Source organism: Alexandromys fortis, unplaced genomic scaffold, assembly GCF_014885135.2.
Source record: "Alexandromys fortis isolate MF-2015 unplaced genomic scaffold, M_Fortis_MF-2015_v1.1 scaffold_83, whole genome shotgun sequence".
In the NCBI taxonomy this organism is placed as follows: Eukaryota; Metazoa; Chordata; class Mammalia; order Rodentia; family Cricetidae; genus Alexandromys; species Alexandromys fortis.
Window position 1 is genome coordinate 2,422,183 of NW_026068001.1, and position 20,493 is coordinate 2,442,675.

The window sequence follows — 20,493 nt, forward strand, 5'->3', positions numbered from 1 at the left end:
TCTTCAATTTCTTTCTTCAATGCCTTAAAGTTTTTTGTCAAATAGATCTTTCACTTCCTTGGTTAGAGTTACCCCAAGATACTTTATTCTATTTGTGGCTATCATAAAAGGTGAAGTTTCTCTGAATTCCCTCTCTGCTTCTCTATCCTTTGTGTATAGGAGGGCTACTGATTTTTTGAGTTGATCTTGTAACCTGCCACTTCACTGAAGTTATTTATCAGCTGTAGGAGTAATAATAATAATAATAATATATCTATAAAAAGTCATATAAAAAGAATTTACAAATTTTGTGGAGGATTTATTTCAAACTATTTAATATTTTTCTGTCAAGTATGGTAACACACACCAGTAAACCCCACACTTGGGAAGTAGAAGCAGAAGCAGAAGGATCTCTATGAGGCGAAGATCAGGTCTAATAGTGAGCTCCAGCTACATAGAGAAAACCTGTTTCAGGCAAAACAAAACAAAACACAAAAAAAAAATAAAAAATTTTAATTTTTAGAATTTTATCCATGGGAAGTTCTAGTATATTTTATTGGTGTGCTACAGGGTTTTCATTTGTTTTTGAGATTTGGTCTCACTCTAAAGCATGTGCTAGCCAGCCTGGAGCATACTGTTTATAGTTCTGGCTTTCTTTAAACTTTAAATAATTTTATACTAAGTAATATTAGACTATTCAGCCTGCTTTCACCTGCTAAGTGCTGGGAGCACAAGTGCTTGCTGCCATGTCTGATAGGAGGCATTAAAATTTTAAACAACTTCATTGAGACATTATTATATGATGAATGGTACCTATTTAAAGTGGATCCATACCTATATCTAAGTTTTCTTGTTGTCCTTCATAAGCAACAATTATGTCATCCCTTCTACAATCCCAGCTACCATTCCCAAACAATTGCTATTCTGCTTTCTGTTAGTATAATCTACCTTGCATTATCCAGAATTTTATGTGAGTGTAATCATATGCTATATACTCTTTTTACTTGACTTCTTTCACTCAGCACAATTATTCTAAATTCATTCATATTGTATGTATCAATATTTCGTATTATTCCATTGTTGAGCAGGATTTCATAGACCTGGATATAGCAAAATATATTCATCTGTTGATGGACATTTAGACTGCTTCCACTTCAGGATTGTTACACACTAAACTACTCTAAGGATTCAAGTACACATCTGCACAGACATAGGCTTTCATAGCTCTAGGATAAGAACTTGGAGTAGAATGGCTGGTAAATGAATGGTTAATATTGAAAAAAAACTTACACTGTTTTTCAAAGTATTCTATGATTTTACATCAAGCACCAAAAGCATATAGATCCCATAGGCCTACATTCTTTCCAGCATTTGATATGGTTGGCCAACGGGACGAACCTGAACCACGTGATCTGGAACACGCGGCAAGAATCCAGTTTCCCTGCCCCTCAAAGTCCTCATCCCGGGCCTATATAAACACCAACCATGACCTTAATAAACGGGAGGCTTTGACAAATCTGCTTGACCTCCTTCTTCTGTCTTAGCTCATTCCCTTCCAGGTAGCGCCCCTCCGAGACCCTGGAATAACTGATTGCAGGGTGGGTTACAAACCCCTAGACTGAGTAACCCACCCAACACAATCGACATGGAAACATGCAAAAAACCTGAAAAGCCAAAGCTATTTTGAGGAAGAAGAACAAAGCAGGGGGTCGTTTACACTATCTGACTTCTAAACATACTACAAATATGTAGTAAAATATGTGGACAAGTGTTGGCATAAAAGCAGACTTTGAGACCAATGGGATAGAATTACAAGTCCAGAAGCAAATCTATAGTTAACTGATCTTCAACTAAGGTACTAAAAATGCTTCCAGAAAAAGAAAATGTTTGCAATAAATATTGCTTGGAAAATTATCTATGCACAGAAGAAATAAACTAGACTTCTATCTATCAAGATTTATAATAATAAATTAAGCATGGAGTGAAAACTTAAGAGTAAGATATAAAACTACCAGAAGAAAACATACAGAAAATGTTTCAAAGCATTGGAATGGGCAAATAATTTTTGGACAAGAGGAGAAATCACAGACTGGAAAAATATTTACAAATAAGATAATAGACAAAAGAATTATGTCTAGACAATCTAATGAAATCAAGAAGAAAACATACAATTTCTTAAGACAGAACAAAAGATATGAAGGAGTGCCTCACCAAACAGTGTGGATGAAAACCAGAGTTATGATCATTAATAATAGCAGAAGAAATGCAAGTATCCACAAGTATAGAAATGCCATATCTATAAAATAGCTAAAGTAAAATTTCTAGCAATGTAAGTACTGACATAGAGGTGGAACTACTGACATCCATAGCTGGTAGGATTGAAGGATGATAAAATCATTCTTGAAAGGAGTTTGGGATATTCTTATTAAGTTCCATTTAGTGCAGGATTTAGCAGACTCACTTCTATGATTTATTATTTTTCATAGAGAAACAAAAGCTTTATGTTTCCATACAAAGTTTGCATATAAATGGTCAGAAAAGTTTTAGTCACATAGCACTGAACTGCAAACAATCCACACACTCTCCAGGAGATAAACAGATCAGTTATGGTTTGTCTATAAAATAAAATGCTACTCAGCCATTAAATTAAGAGGTACATGTAAGAACAAGTGAATATCAAATTCATTTACATGGAGGAAACCAGATTCAAAGGTTCCCATGTGGAATTTCATCTCTATGACATTCTGGAATTGAGAAACCTGTAGGTCTGAAAAGCAGGCAATTGACTATCAAAGATTAGAGAAAGGAGAACACTTGGCTATAAAGAAGCATCGTGACTGTGGAGCCAGCTACATAATGCTATGCATTTGTTAAAATTCATAGTGTATTACCTAAAAGAGTATTTTGTTGTACAAAATAAGGAAAGGGTAGCTGCAAAAATCTTATGCCCCCAGAACTAAAGGTTAACATTGTTAAGCACCAATGTTAATTTGAACAAGAAGCAAATGAATATATTTCAGAAATATTTTTTTCAGGTTGTCCTATTATAAGCATTAAGGCATAAGTCAATTATCAGGTATATTTTAGTAGATTCCTTTACTGTATCCTGCATTTTATTTTTAAAAAATTGGTAGGATGCTTCGAACTCTGCCATTTGAAACGTGATAGCTCATGTAATCACTCGCATTCCTCATTGGTCCTGAAGGGACCACATAAAAATGTTAGGGCTTGTCCCAACATACACATAGTAGAAAAGGCAAGCCACATTTAAAGTTTTGAATTTCTTTGGAACACTGGCTTTTATTTCAGAGCTGGGATGGAACTCATGTTAGACAATTACTCACTAACTGAGCTCACGTGAATGTTCTTTAAAACAACAGTGTGCTGTCAATTAGGAACTGACACAAAATCAATTCAAAATGGAGGAGTTTAGTGATTAGTCTGGGGGAAATAATATAGAAAATATTTTCTGCATCTTACAACCCTCACCACAAAAAATATCCATCATCTTACCAGACTCTTTGGATTCTGGTGCCATTCATACTTTAAAGATAGGATTTCTGGGGCTGGAAGTGTGCATCAGTAATAGAGCTTGTGTTTAGCATGCATGAGGCTGGTGTTTCTTTCCAGTGTGTGTGCGCGCGCGCACACACACACACACACACACACACACACACACACATACACACACACACATCAAAAAAAAATTCTTGGCTTATGGGAAAGTGAGATTGCTCAGTGACTACTGTGATTGTCACCAAGTCTGATGACCTGAATTCAATCCCAGTGGATTTCCCAATGAATTACTAAGTAATCACAAAGTCTAACTCATCTGGACTATAAAAGCCTTTCCCACTTTCTTCTTGCAAAGACATCCTAGTAACCTGTTTGATGGAATAATTTGTATCAATCTTTAAGCCTCTGTGTACAGAAAGTTCCAACCTGATGTATTGTAGGAGCTCTGAATGCTGTACCGATTAATACATAAAAGTAACCATAGGTCTATAATCTATAGCATTTGCCAATTCTCAGTGTAAATGCTCCCTCCACAGCACATGGTCAGCTAAAGATGTAGTGTCATTGAACTTGGAGTTAGAAAAAGGTGTACCATAGCTCATCATCACAGGATTTTCACCACATAAACATGGATGTCAGTGTTGAGAGACAGGCACATAGGAAAATTAAGTGATGTAAGTAGGATGATGAGTTTTAACCATTCGGTACTTTTGTTCTTAATATGTTTTAATTATAGTCTTACATAATATAACGTTTGTGTATGTCTTTCACATTCATCTCACACAATTCCTGAAAATATAAACACTGGTCTCATGACCATCAGGAGGAGAACAGTGAAAGAAAGATTTTACTTTGGAAGTTTATCACTGGAAAGTTCTCAAGGAGGAGTAATTTTCAGACCCTTTAGCCTAGTTTTTCTTCTAATTTGTACAACACATTTTATTAGTTATTTAAAATGCTTTGATTAAAATATATTAATCATAATATATATTCACAGTGATTTACTACACATCCACACAGCACGAATTGATGATGTCCATGTCCCACTCCTTTATCCTCCCCACAGTCCCTTGGCACCTTTCTGAGTTCACAGTAATCACTATTCTATTTTCAGGCTGCTGGCCTCAGTGATAATGGTAGCTGGCTCCCTCTTGATTATTCTAAATCATTATTTCAATGAACTGATTCTTTCCTCTTGGGAACTTTCCAAGCTAAATTATAAGCCTTTTCAAAGGAACAAACAGGTATTTTTCTGTTCACTGTAGAATTACAATAAATATTCATTAAATAAGACTTCAATTTTCCATGCCAAACATGAAAATCAGGATCTTTAGAGTCTAAATTAATCTAATAAGCTGTCAAGATGCACCGTGTTCTCATTTTAATAATGTTAGTTATAAAATTGATAGAAAATAGATGTCACAAATGGACCTAATGACATTTTAAAATGTTATTCAAATTTCTCATGTTTCTCTAATTTCCACCTAATATAAAAATCTATTATATTTTAAAATGTAAAGTCACCTTAGAATAATAAAAAGTGACATTAACTAACTTTTAATACTATCTAATACCGTGGGATTATATGTTTCATCTTATTAATTCCACATATTGACTAATTTTTTTCCTTGGATTCACATACTTCCACCAAGAATTTTACCTTTGTACTTTTCCCAATGCACTTATAGAGGAAAACATGAATATACTAATGGTGCCTCAACATTCAAGATGTTATCTAGGTTAATTTAACAGAGGCCTGGATTAATCTTAGCAAATTTTAAGTACCAGTCATATCATGTGTACCTTAGAGTAAGAATCCCTTGTACTGGCAGTGCGCTTATTTATTATATTACTTATCACATATACTTACTATACTGCTTTTATAAACTGTTTAATTGGAATAATTATTTTCAGAAAACATTAGTGTTGAAACTGTAGAAAACATAATTATGACTCTGTGTGTGTAAACTGTGTGTATGAGATAGAGAAAATGAGAGACAGACAGATGAAACACACATACAAATACATGTAATGAAGTAAATATACTGAAACGATTTTGTTTTTCTTTTTCTAGTTTTCATTTTCTTAATACCTAACAATTTACCCCAATCATTGATGTCAATGTAGAGAGATTAATATTAACTAATTATGTAACAGGTCCTCTGTTCCTTCGTAGTTTAAAGGATTGTCTAGGATTAATATACTTGCTTCAGTTGATTGTTGTAGAGTATTATTTTAAGACATGTTACATTTGTTTATGCTATGGAACATTTGTTTTAAATATTAAAAAAGATGTGTTGTAATTTTTATGTTGTATTTGTTTAACTCTCTGAAGCTGTGTTACTTTGCCTGTCTAACACACATGATTGGTATAATAAAGAGTTAAATAGGCAATAGCAAGGCAGGAGGAAAGATAGGTGATGCTATCAGGCAGAGAGAATAAATGGAGAAAAAGAAAGGGAAGATGCAGGGTTAGGAGAGGAGGCTGTCAGGGCCCAGCCACACAGCCACACAGTCAGTTTGTTTGTGTGGTGGATTATAATGACTGATATTTATTCATTAAAGCATCCCTGTATCTCTGGGATGAAACATACTTGATCATGTAGTTGATGTTTTTGTCGTGTTCTTGGATTTGGTTGGTAAGTACATTTTTGAGTATTTTTACATTTATTTGTATAAGAAAAAATAGTAATTCTCTTTTTTTGGTTTTTATGTGGTTTAGGCATCAGGGTAACTGTGACATCAGGGGAAAATGGGATATGTTCTATTTTGTGGAATAATTTGAGGAATATTGGCATTGACTTTTTCTTGAATGTTAACCACTTTGTTCTGGGTTTTGGGGGATTGGGAAGCTTTTAATAACTGCTTTTATTTCTCCAGGGATTATGGGTCTGTCTAAGTTGCTTATCTGATCTGATTTAACTAGTAAGTGGATTGTATCAAGGAAATTATCCAATTCTTTTAGATTTTCCAGTTTGGTGAAGTACATTTTTTTTTTATTTTTAAAGCAATCTTATTTTACATACCAATCCCAGTTCCCTTTCTGTCCTGTCTTCCCACATCCCTCATTTTATCCCCATCCCACCTCCCCATCCACTCCTCAGAGAGGATGAGGCTTCCCATGGGGAGTCAACAAAGTTTGGCACATCGCTTGAGGCAGGACCAAGTCTCTCTCTTCAGTATCTAGGCTGACTAAAGTATCCCTCCATAGGAAATGGGCTCCAAAGAGCCAGTTCATACACTAGGTATAAATATTGGTTCTACTGCTGGTTGCCCCACAAACTGCCTGAAGGCGTAAGTTACAAACAACCCCACACTAGTTTGGAATTATGATTAATAGAATGGTTATTTATTTAAAGGGGGAAAACTTACAGATCACCATCCCAGACAACAGCCCTTGCACGATCAGGAAAGGAGCCTAGTAGCCAGAAGCAGAGCTGGAAGTGGAGGGCAGTAGCTGCTTTTTTTAGAGAGAGACCACACCCCAATGGGCTGGTATCTCAGTGTCTATTGGCTAAAGGAGCTGAAGGAGCTCCCACAACACCTATCTAAGACACAGAACTGTCACCCACATTCAGAAGGCCAAGTCTGGTCTTATGCAGGTTCCCCAGCTGCCAGTTTAGAGTCATTGAGCTCCAACTAGCTTGGGTCATCTGTTTCTGTGGGTTTCCCTGTCATGATCTTGGCCCCTTTGCTCATAATATCATTCCTCCCTCTCTGTGGCTGGACTTCAGGAGTTTGGCCCAGTGATTAGCTGCAGATCTCTGCATCTGCTTCCATCAGTTATTGAATGATGATTCTATGTTGACAATTAAGGTAGTCATCAATTTGATTACAGGGAAAGGATAGTTTAGGTAGAGTCTTGAGTATTGCTTGGATTCTTAGCTGAGGTCATCCTTGTAGATTCCTGGGAATTTCCCTAGTGCCTAGTTTCTCACTAACTCTAGAATTACCCCTTCTTTCAAGGTATCTCTTTCCTTTCTTTCCCTCTCTGTCCTTCACACAACTCGACATTTCTGGTCCCTCATGTTCTTCTCCCTATTCCCCTTCTCCTATTCTCATTCCCCTACCACCTTCCCCTGTACTCACAATACCACTTTACTAAAGAGATCTTGTGTACTTCCTCTTCCCAGGGGTCCATGTATATCTCTCTTAGTGTTCTCCTTGTTTCCTGTCTTCTCTGGGTTTGTGGTCTATAGGCTGGTTATCATTTGCTTTATGTCATATCAACTTATGAGTGAGCACATACTATGTCTTTCTAAGTCTGGATTGCCTCACTCAGGATGTTTTTTTTCTAGTTTCATCCATTTGCCTGCAAATTTCAATATGTCAGCGGTGTTTTCTTTTCTTAACCACTGAGTAGTACTCCATTACATAAATGTACCACATTTTTTTTATCCATTCTTTGGTGGAGGGGCATCTAGGTTGTTTCCAGGTTCTGACTATTACAAATAATGTTGCTAACAACATGGTTGAACAAATGTCCTTAAGGTATGGGTCTGCGTCTTTTGGGTATATGCCCAAGAGTGTTATTGTTGGATCTTGACGTAGATTGATTCCCAATTTTCTGAGAATCCACCATACTGGTTTCAAAGTGGCTGTGCAAGTTGTGAAGGGTGATATTTCTCTGAATTCTTTCTCAGCCCATTTATCATCTATATATAGGAGGGCTACTGATTTTTTTTTTTTTTTAGTATTCTGCTCCAGAGGTGCAATGAGACTGGGAGACTGGATTTGGAGGAGAGGAGACAGTGGTGAAGATCTGCAGGTAGCCTCTCTGCTTCCCTGATCAGCGTGCAGCTACTTACTTCTTCATCAAATCTGGCGTAAAAATACGTGAGTTCAAGAATTTGTGTCTTTGTTTATATATGAAGTTTCTAATGTTGTATAAAAATTAACCTAATTTGTACGTTGTTGTTGAAATAAGAAGCGGCGGGGTTGCATCCCCAACACCCTGGCCACTTGGCTAGCTTATGCCCAAAATAACAACACACAAACTGTATTCATTTAAGAACTGCTTGGCCCATGAACTCTAGCCCTTACAGGCTAATTCTTGCACCTGGACTAGCCCATTTCTAATGATGTGTGTAAGCACCCCAAGGTGCGCTTACCGGGAAGATTCTAGCCTAAGTCCATCGTGGGTTGCAGCTGCCTGGGAGAGCAGAGCATGGGGCTGTCCGGTCCCTCTGGAAGCAGCGCAGAGTCTGACCTCACTTCCTCTTCCGCTGAGCATCCTATTCTGTTTTCTCCTCCCATCTATGTTCTAAGCTATGAGGCCAAGCAGTTGGTTTATTACTTAACCAATGAAATCAACAGATTGATATATGACACTCCCACATCACTTCCCCTTTTTCTGTTTAAAAAAAAGGAAGGCTTTAACTTTAACATAGCAAAATTACATATAACAAAACAGTTATCAAATAAAAATTACAATAATCTATATCATAACTAAGGAAAACTATAACTATAGCTAACTATTCTTAACTCCATCAAAGAGTCCAGAAAGATACAATATTACCTAAGCAAATAAGAAATAAGCAAACTCTCAAACTCTAGAAATGACAGAGACATCTCGCTGCCTGGACAGTCACCCAAAGTTCCTCTGTACCGTTGGGGCATCCATCTTCGGCCTACAGGCCCATAGTTTCCAGCAGACATTTCCACAAAGCAGGAAATTTCAAAGGCAGTCACTATCTGCTTGTCCTGAAGAATGTCTTGCAGACTCTTTCATGAATCAGGAACCCCGAAAGATCATCTCACCTTTAGGCAAGTTCAGCAGTCCTCTCTCTGCGGGTTCTCTGTGTCCAGTTTATGCAATAGTCCAGGCAAGAGCAGTTTCTTGCCCAAATGGCTATCAAACTCCATAAGGATCCTCTTCGATGCCCATCTTCCTCTTGAAGTAGATTGGTGCTGCCAGGAGCAGAGTGTCTCATTGTCATGAAAAGTCCTAAGTTATTAAAACATTTAAAATGCCATATTCTATAATCTTTGAAAAATATGAAGAATGCCTATCTAAAATATATCTATGCACATCTAGAAAATCTTAACTAACATGACTACAAACTTAACTATTATTAATGATTATTCATTAACAACCTATATACATTACAAAATTAACCTTAAATTTAAATCACTAAAGCAAAATCCATATCAATGTAAATTATTCATACCTATATCATCTCCCCCTTTAAATGTAAAAGAACATTTATAAACAATATTTGGGAACATGGGCGCAGTTTTTTCTCTCCAAACTGCTTCCTGCTGAATGGGGGCGTCGTTAATTAGGTCTTTCATGGTATAACCTGTGTGCTAGTTTCATCTCAGTTGGCAGTTGAGCGAAGCAATTTTCTGAAGGTATTCACAGCAACCGTTCAGGAGGGCGTGGTCCATCATACCATATCGGAATAGAAGAAATGAACAGGGTCTCATCCTCTGTGAAAACAAAAAAAGAAACTCCTTTCCAAAGTATCATGTCCTTAGATCCAAATTTCAAAGTCAAGGCATCAAAATCTCTACGATGGATTAGTTCAGCAGCATTTATAAACAAATATCTTTTGGCAGCTGTTGCTCCTTCCTCAGCATTCAAACAATTCAAAGAGAGCATAATAGTATACAGTATCAAGATTCTCTGTGTATTTTCCATCTTTGTACGCTTTATTTTAACCTCTATTTCGTTTATTTTTACTTTTATATTCTCTGTATCTCTTTGACCTGGAATAACTCTGTAGACCAGGCTCTCCTTGAACTCTCAGAGATCTGCCTGTCTCTGCCTCCCAGGCATTGGGATTAAAGGTGTTTGCTACCACACCTTGAACTCACAGAGATCTGTTTGTCTCTGCCTTCTAGGCACTGGGATTAAAGGCGTGTGCTACCACACCTTGAAGTCACAGAGGTCAATCTCCCTCTGCCTCCCAAGCGTTGGGATTAAAGGCGTGTACTACCACACACAACTTCTCTTTTTCTTATTTTTTTTTAAGAACTTTTAACTTTTAGCTTGCATATATTTTTAACACACTGTAAATCATTTAAACATTTTCTTTGTCTTTGAATCTCTTTACTGTATATCTCTCTTTTTCTGACCACACGAGCCTTTAAATTACTGAGCAATATGAGTAGGATTAAAGCCGTGGCTTTGCCAGCTAGATCCAGTCCATTCCTTAGCTTTCCAGCCTCATGGCGGAGATACAGGCTGCAGCCATGTTTATAGCCACAATTCTATGGCATTTCAAGGTCCCTGCCAGCAAGGGAGCTACAACAGACAACACTCAAGTCCTCTCTCCGTAGTTGGCCCTCCTGCCTCAGTCAGAGTTTGCCCTGGCAGGACGGTCCAGAAAGTCAGCATTTTTAAACAGCACAGCTTTTTTCCTGCTATGGCTGAAAACCGAAAAGCATGCGTTCAGCTTTTCACCAACACCGTTTAAGTATTTCGTGGCAGGACCTCTTAATGAGCTGCAGGGTTTCGCAGCTGAAGCTGAGTCAGGAAGCCTCTCTTAGATGAGAGTGCTTGCTTGCCTCTAGCAAGCAGAGCAGACCCAAGAAATTGCTGCTATCAAGAAAACATGCTTCACTCCAATCTTTCCCAAGCTTTTTCAGGCTTTCTGTGGATTCAGTTGTCCACACGTCTGGGCGCCATCTGTTTCCTCCTCCCATCTATCTTTTAACCTATCAGGGCCAAGGAGTTCCTTTATTGCTTAACCAATGAAATCAACAGATTGATATATGACACTCCCACATCACGTTGTCATTAAGTGTATATTTTTAATATACATGCACATGCACACTACAGGACAGATCTGAAAGTCAGAGGGTGATTTTTAATGAGATGATTTTCTTCTGTTGAGATGGACTCCGGGGCTTGAATTCAGGTAGTTAGGTTTATGTAGCAAGAACCTTTATTAGCTGAGCAAGGCAAACACTTAAACCTGCCTATCCAGCTTGGCATCCCTGATATGTTTTTCCTATATGAACTTCATTCATAAATATAACATGTGTAGAGAATAAGATATTTTCTTACTCTACAGTACAAAGCATATCCCAGCCTTTGTTTTTATTTGTACAGTTCTCTGAAATTCCATATTTTAAAATATTATTTCAAAACAGAATGGGTCCTACTTGCTGAACTGTTTAAACCTAATGGAGCAACAAATTTTAATATGTTTTAAATAATTAGCAAATAGTGTAGAATTATTAATATGTGTGTGGGTGTTTTTATCCCTGCTCTTAGTGACTCATAATTATACTCTACAGCTGTGTAATGAGTATAATAAGTGCCTCTTCTCATAAATTTGTGATGCTTTTTGTTTAATTCAAAACTATGTCAACAACATGTAGGCTTTTTTCTTTTAATAACTACAAATGTGATTTATTGGAGTTTTGGCAAAATGTCTCTTTTTTCTTTACAACCCTCTCTTCATTAAAGTCATATTGTCATTAAAAGTGATGAGGACTCTTGTTATTTTAAATTAAGAATGTGATTGATTAAAAGATGCTATCAAGAAAGTATAAAGGCAAGCCATGGCATGGTAAAACACAATTGCAAAATATACAACCAAAGGAGAACACCAAAGGATAAACTATGAGACCCTAATACCAAAAAAGAATTGAGATTTAATCTACCACTTAGCAAAAAAAAGAAAGAAAGAAATTAAAATGACCAGTTAAATGTAGAAGTATTCATGACCATTAATAATTAGAGAAAAATAAACATAAACACAAGAAGATATGTCCATATTTTAAGTTTAGCCTACAAGCATGCCTAGAAAGTAAGAAAAGTTGACAGTATGAAGGAGTAAGTTCAGCCCACCAGAATGCCTGAAATTTAAGAAAAGTTGACAATATTAAGAATCTGTGATAAAACAGAATAAAGTTCAGACATCACCAGTGAATTAAACATCTGTTCAGGTGCTCAGGAAAAACTATTTGGCAATATTTGCTAAAGTAGAGCATATATAAAGAAAATACTCAACAATATTATTCCTTGTTATAGTATTGTATATGTTTTAATACATATATAAGAATGTTCATAAATCCCCCATTTGGCACAATGCACTTCTAAATAAGAAGCATGGCACACCATTCTGTGGAAGTCAGAACATTGAATTTTGAAGTAGTATTGGTAGCCAGAACCCAGAAGGAAGACAAATGTTTTTCAATGATATAATAAAAAAAATGAAGTGTAGAACTCAGTATTCACACTTTAGGAACACTACACAACAATGGGACTTAGCAACACACAACATATTAGGTCAATTTCAAAAGCACAAGGATGAGTGAAAAATCCAGACATCAATGAATTCAAAGAATTAAATATTAAAGAGAGACTAAGTTCAATTTAATATTTTGGTATATTTAATATTTGATAAAACTATTAGAAAGGCAAGGAAATAGTGACTACTAAAAGCAAGAGATAGATTGGCATTCATTAAATAATTATTTCTTAAGATGTGCAATCTCAGGCAAGGCATGGTGGCACACAACTTTAATCCTGCCAATCAGAATGCAGAGGCAGGGAGATCTCTGTGATCTTGAGGCTAGATTAGTCTACATAGTGAGTTTTCAAGCCTACCAGGGATATATAGTGAGACACTGTCTCAAAGTAACAAATACAAAAGAAAAATCTATATAATCTCATTTTACTAGTTTTACACATTTTTAAAATTTGTATTTTATTAGTAAGGCCATTTGAAACTACCAACATCTAGGCTCTACCCCTAATCCCTATATAACAGAATTTATAAGTTGAGCTGGTGTCTGGGAATTTATATTTTAAAAAGTGTGTGTGTGTGTGTGTGTGATGTCAATAATGGCCAAAAATGAGAATCAGTTATCTTGAAGTTGATTAGACTTTCTTGAATTTTGACTTTTCATCTTTGTACATGAACTTAAGAGTCAGGTTTTTGGTAAGTTCTGCAATACAAGTGTTCTATAATGTTAATGAGATCTCTTGTATTAGTGGCATTTTTATACTTTGGAGTCTTGCTTCCTCTGCACACATTTGGAGGGTTGGGCCAGTATCATATATATATATATATCAGTTATTAGCAGAGTTTGATGAAATAATTTAACATTTATATAGGATATTTCACAAAGTAGCATACCAAGAGTGGGGTGTAGCCCCATGGTAGAGCACATGCTTAACATATATGATATCCTGCAATTCCCAGCCCCACAAAATAAACATGTATACTAATCGTACTTGAGTATTGAACACTGGGAAATATGGAAGAAGAAAGCAGAGAGAGTAGTGAAATGAAAGAGACAGCAGTTCAAGACATTGTACCCTCCTCTGTAGGAGAAAATGCAGGCATGACCTGATGTCCAGCCTACTTTGGAACACTGAACTTCTAAATAAGAAACATGGCACACCATTCCTCAGAAGTCAGGACACTGAATTCTAAAATAGAGTTGGTAGCCAGTAGCTGACCTGTGGATGAGTTTGCACTCTCTACATCTTCTTTAATGTGCTTATTTCGAATAGAGATCCTGGTGGTATGAGAGCTCACTGTCCAGTCAGACATAACATGCTGGCCAATCAGTTGTTAGGCTTCCACTATATAAGTGGTTACTCATTTGCAATATAGCAGATGCTGTTCCCTGAAACATCTTTGGAGTGTCTCATCTCTGTGCTCTGTGTGGGTTCATGGGCATTACTCTCTTGCTGGGGATGTCCTGGTAACAACAGCACTCTTTCACTTTGAAGAGCCATTGGCAGAGAACCACCCCAGGATGACAAGTGCCGCCAGTTCCTCTGCCAAACAGAATTTCACACTCTTAGTTTTGCTTCTTGCCTCTTCTAAGAACCAGTAAAAGCAAAAACATGCCAAAGAAACTGTCGCATTCAGCCTCGACCAGCAAGGAAGACGCAACACCGGAGCTCTTCTTGCTAGCAGTTTATTCAGGACCTTGTTCTCTTTCTCTCTCTCTCTCCCTGGGCAAACCTCTCCCAGCGGCATGGGCTACCAATCCCAGATTGCCACATGGGCACTGGCCATAGGTCCACGCATATGCAAGCAGCTGACAATCATTGCGTGATATAGCATAAGTCAGGCCTTAGCCAATATTCAGAGCTGATTATCACAGAGAGCGCTCGCTTTCAGGATCACGGAGGGTGGGAGCCAGCACCATCAGGTGCGGCTCCACGCAGCTCTCTACATCGCCATCAGGTGTGGCTCCACGCAGCTCTCTACAAGAAACTAAGAAATTCGTGGATCTCCTTGATATATGGATTCAAGAGTATGATTGTGTATGCTTCTGTCCAAATGCTGACCTAAAACTCATCATTAGAACATTTAGAAGCAAATCTTCCCACCATCTACAGGTGTCTGCACTGTAATACCCTCTATAGGAAGTGGTCTCAAAAACGTCAGTTCATGTACTAGGGATAGATCCTGGACCCACTGCCAGTGGCTTCATAAACTGCCCAATCCAACCATTGCCACGTGCAATCAGGGGGTCTAAGTTCGGTCCTATGCAAGTTCTGCCACTGTCAGTCCAGAATCAGTGAGCCCCCACTAGCTCAGGTAAGCTGTTTCTATGAGTTTCCTCATCATGGTCTTGACCCTTATGCTCATAATATCACTCCTCCCTCTCTTCAACTGGCCCCAGAAACTTGGCCTAGTAGTTAGTTGGGGATCTCTGCCTCTGCTTCTATCAGTTACTGGATGAAGGTTTAACAATTACAGAAGTCCTCAGTCTGATCACAGGAGATCAGTTCAGTCCTTCTCTCCACTATTGCCTTTATCTGGGGTCATCCTTGTCTACACTTGGGAATTTTCTCACTAATCCTATAATGGTTCCCTCTATAAAGATACCCTTGAACGTATTGGTGCAGGAGACCACTTCCTAAATATAACACCAGTAACACAGACACTGACAGAAAAAATTAATACATAGGACCTCCTGAAAATGAGAAGCTTCTATAAGGCAAAGGACATGGTCAACAACACAAAACAGCAGCCTACAGAATGGGAAAAGATCATCACCAACCTCACATCAGAGAGACGATCTCCAAAATATACAAAGAACACAAGAAACTGGACACCAAAATACCAAATAATCCAATTTAAAAATGGTGTAGAGATCTAAACAGAGAATCTCCTTACATTTTAACAGAAGCCTCTGATATTGTTCACCCAGGGGAGTGACTATAATTAGAAGAACCAGACAGCTGGAACAATCTGGTCATTTATTAATTAATGAAGTCTTCTGTAGGCTGGTAGTAGGACTCCATAAACCAGTCTACTTAATTCTGGTCTCCAACAAGCTGATCCCATGCTTCAGAACAACTAGAGAGTCAAATCTTCGTTTTTGTTAACAGAGAATGTACCTCACTGGTACAGCATTTGCTTAATGTGTTTAAACTCTCAAGTCCCACCCTCAACTGCATCACCTACACGTGAGTGCACACCAACACACAGAGATCTTTATTTGAAGATTTGTGTCTAACTGACCTTCCTCTTAGCTCTGCTCCTAGTCAGACTGATGGTCAGGCCTTTCATAAGCTGGCACTCCGCATCTCTTCCCACAGTTCTACTTGGAACTGTCCACTCTTCTTCCAGTAATGTAGACCTCTCATAACTATCTTCATAAAACCAAATGCCAGCCCTTCTCTTTTATAAAAATAAAATCTTGTAGAATATTTTCAGTTTCATCTCTGAATTCCAAAGGTTTCATTATCTGGTTATCTGTTTGTTAATTTTAAAAATATTTTCAGAGCACCCTGGAGATTATAGAGAAAAAATATGCCTTGATGGGAAACATGCATTGTCCAGAGAAGACTGGCAAATGCTTCCCCCACCTTCGTTCTCGTAAAAGGAAAAAAAAAGTAAACATTTTAGCCTGAAGGGCCATAGTATCATAGTATCTTTATTGCAATACTTGTCTTTAGCAGCTATATGGCTCTAGGCTTCAGGATATTGGCCAGAATGTCAGTTTGCTAACTCCTTTATCAGATTCTGATTCTATAGGAGCTATTTTGTAACTCCCTATGTTGTAGATAATAGTAATACAAAATAATTACTTGTAGACGTGCAAATTTTGTCCTGTGTTATATATCTTTAACTTCCCTCACTCACTGCAGAAGAAGCCATTTCATCCCCCATTTGTGCATCTACTTCAATGTTCTTCATCTATTTGCCTATCGTCTGGTCCTCTCATTATGAGATGAGTGAAATATTTTTGTTGTTTCTGTACTGGGCTTTGAAGCTCAGTGGTCCACTACTGAACTCCATCCCCAGTCTTGAAATCTTGAATGTAGATTTGCTTTTATATTTGCATTATAATCATTTTCTACTGTTTTGAAAATTATCTTCAAAAGTCCAGCTCTCATTCCAGGATGAAAACAGAAGAAGACTAAAATGGAAGCCAGCACAACTTCTTTGTGTTCATTGTCACTGAGCCCTGCCAGACCAACAACTCTCAAGTGTAGTAGTAACATCATGTGTTCCTTTCACTGCAGGCTTCTTAATGAATTGCTTATTGGCTTAATTTCTGCCTTTGAACTCCTTTCTCTTCATGTTCTTAAACCCTAGTTATGTTGTGATGAAAGGTTGGTTTCATCTTAGAATACAGTTGCCAGCTTGCATTTGGGAGCTGAGAAAAATAGTTTCTCCAATCGAAGGTTTAGTATTACTAAACATTTTTGACCTTGAAGGAAATGGGAATCACATTCTTGTCTGCTCAAATGTACAAAACGAAACCTTGTAGATTTGTTGACTTTTAGGATATTCTAGAATGAACACAAAAGCTGACTAAACATTCTACCTTTACCAACACAAGATCTTCCCATATACGTAGATGATCACTATTTTATTTGAGGTCCTTTCAATGCCTGGAGAATTTTTATCCTCATAACCTCTTTTAGGTCTGCGTGGGTTTTAAGGGAAACTGAGGAACACGACTTTAACAGCTTTCCAAGGAAGCAGAGCTAGATGCAGAAAAGGCAGGCAGAGTTCGCATACCAGTCAATTCTCTAAACTCAGGTGGGAACACATTCTTCTAACCCTTGACCATGCTTACAGCCATTGGAAACACCTCAGCCCACTGCCTGTGGACAAGGAAAAGGTATGACCTAGAACTTCTAGTAATACCCAAATTTTGGGGGTGATAGACAGGTTTTAGCTTAGTGGTGGATGTCTTGCTTAGGAAGCTCAAGGTTCTGGTTTCAGTTCACAGTAGTTAAAAAAAAGAAAAAAATCAAACTCATAAATGCTTTGAGAATTTATATGAATTTTTGTTAGTGTTCTAATTATTGGTTCTTTTATATTAATCACTTGCTCTAAAAATATCCCATCCCTTCAGCTTCATGAATAACAGTCTTCTGGTTAAAGAGGAGGTTTTAAGCTGAGTTTAGATCTGCCTTTAACATGTTAAATAGAAATCATTATGCCTGCATGAAGTCATATATGTGAATGTTCATTCTAGAATTATTCATAATAACCAAAATATACGAACTGTGCTGATGTCTTTGAACTATATAATGGACAAAAAGTGTGACTCATTTATACAATGGTATACTGTTTAGCAATAAAAAGGAATGGTACACTGATGCATTCTACAATATGGAAGAACCCTGGAAACACATGAAGGACCATATGCTGCCTGAACATTTATACAAAATATTCTGAATGAACAAATCTGTAAAAAGAAAACTAAATTATTTGCCTAGGGCTTGATATGAAGATAAGATCTAATGCCTAATGAGTATTGGTTTATTATAGAAATGATGGAGGAAGGTCATTGGTTAATTAAATAAAGAAGCTGCTTGCCCTGATAGGTTAAAACATAGGTGGGAGGAGTAAACAGAACAGGATGCTGGGAGGAAGAGGAAGTGAGCTCAGACTCGACAGCTCTGCTCTCTGGAGCAGAGGCCCTGCTTTGCTCTCCTGGGCATACGCGATGAAGCTCCGACCCAGGATGGATGTAGGCTAGAATCTTCCCAGTAAGCGCAACTAGCGGTGCTACATAGATGATAAGAAATGGGCTAAATTAATATGTTAGAATTAGCCTAGAAGAGGCTAGATAGAAATGGACCAAGTAGTGTTTAAATGAATATAGTTTGTGTGTTGTTATTTCGGGCATAAGCTAGCCAGGTAGCCAGGGTGCTGGGGACGCAGCCCCGCCACTCCATATTACAGCATAGAAATAATTAAAATATTTAAAAATTGGATTGTGATAGCTGTTGCACAACTCTGGAAATATACTAACATTGATGGAACTGTACACTTTATGTGGTGAATTTTATGATATTTGAGTTCTACCTCAATAAAGTTTTTAATAAATGAGTTAATAAATTGCTTCATAATGACCATCCCATACACACCTCTATACCTAACCGTCCCACAAAGTGACAAAGAAACCAGTTGTCATTGCAAAGACACTAAGAATCATTTCCTAGCATTTTATGTCTGACTTTCCGGACAATAATATAGATGTACAGGGATTCAAAGCTTTAGCATAGTGATCTGAGGGTAATCTCACCACAGGTGTTAAGTTTAACAGGGTGCTAATTGGGAAGCCGGTGAACACTTCCTCCACAGGCAGTCCAGAAAGCTAGACCAACATTTGCTGGTGAATAGAATAATTCAAGAGCCAAATCTATGACCAACAATAAAGAGAAGTTTAACTTGTTTTATGTTGCAGCCATTACCATGTAAAATGACTTAAAGCCCATTTTAATTGCAGCCAAAGGATTCTTGTCTTCACTTCTAATCAGAACCACTTCAGGTTTTGGAAATATGTCTATACTGTGGAATGAAAATAAAAGAGGCAAATTGAGGGCCGAGATTTTTTGTGATAAAGGTAACTTCCCCTTGTCGCACAAGCTGGCTCATTTGGTGTGAGTAAGAAAAGGTCTTTGTAACTCCTTGGGGGATCAGGCACTCCTGGTATCTATGAAAAGAGATGTATAAAAGAAAATACTCTAATAATATACACTAATAATTCTCTAATAATGCCCACTATTCTCCAAAGCTCCTGGTTCCTGGACATGACAGGAGATGGTGACCTACTGTTGGAAAGATAGAGAACTCTCTGTGATGCCAGAGGACTCTTGACGAGGAATTCTGATTCTAATTGAGTTCAATGGGTTCTAAGTCCTGCACCTTTAATTAAGGATAACTTTACAAGACCTCTGGTGCTATCCACAAAATAACAAATAGCTATTTTGTTCTTTTAAAGCCCTCTTAAATGTGTATCATACAGCTAAGTAAACACAGAAATCTTATTTCTTCTATACAATAATATATTTAGGGAAATGTAATATGAAACAAAACACAAGACTAAAAGGTGTGACTAGATTTCAAAAGTACCAAACTTGCCTTATGGGGAAGGTGGTATTTTTGCATAAACATTTCCAATTATTGCATTTCAATATTATACTGCACAAAACTATCAACACTCAAACTCTACAACCTATTTGAAGAGACAGAAATACTATTCTGTTGTTAGCCTGTTGCCAAATACAATCAGACATATTTAAATGTGCTAAAACAGTCTTTAAGCATTTGATATGAATGCTTCCAACTCTCTTTTAAATCTGTCTCTTTCCAGGGGTTGGAGCTCAGGTGCCACAAATGAGAACCTACCTGATGTGGGAGTGTCATATCAATCTGTTGATTTCATTGGCTGAGCAATAAAAGAAACTGCTTGGCTGGCCCTGATAGGTTAGAACATGGATGGGAGGAGTAAACAGAATAGAGTTCTGGGCGGAAGAGGAAGTGAGGTCAGACTCTGCTCTGCTCCCGGAGAGATGCCATGCTCAGCTCTGCCGGATAGACATGATAGCTCTGCGCTCTGAGGCAGACGCATGAAGCTCCCCAGGATGGACGTAGGTTAGAATCTTCCCGGTAAGCGCACCTTGGGGTGCTTACACACATCATTAGAAATGGGCTAGTCCAGGTGCGAGAATTAGCCTGTAAGGGTTAGAGTTCATGGGCCAAGAAGTTCTTAAATGAATACAGTTTGTGTGTTGTTATTTCTGGCATGAGCTAGCCAAGCGGC

At 37.7% G+C, this 20,493-nt stretch overlaps 1 long non-coding RNA gene across 1 annotated transcript in view; it reads left to right on the forward strand.

Annotated features, from left to right (window-relative positions):
* The first annotated feature begins 1,504 nt into the window (after window positions 1–1,504).
* The window catches only part of LOC126512899 (uncharacterized), a 121,239-nt gene continuing 102,250 nt past the window's right edge, over window positions 1,505–20,493 (forward strand). The window contains exon 1 of the long non-coding RNA XR_007595176.1: window positions 1,505–1,538. This is a non-coding gene — a long non-coding RNA (uncharacterized lncRNA). The remainder of the gene's footprint in view (window positions 1,539–20,493) is intronic.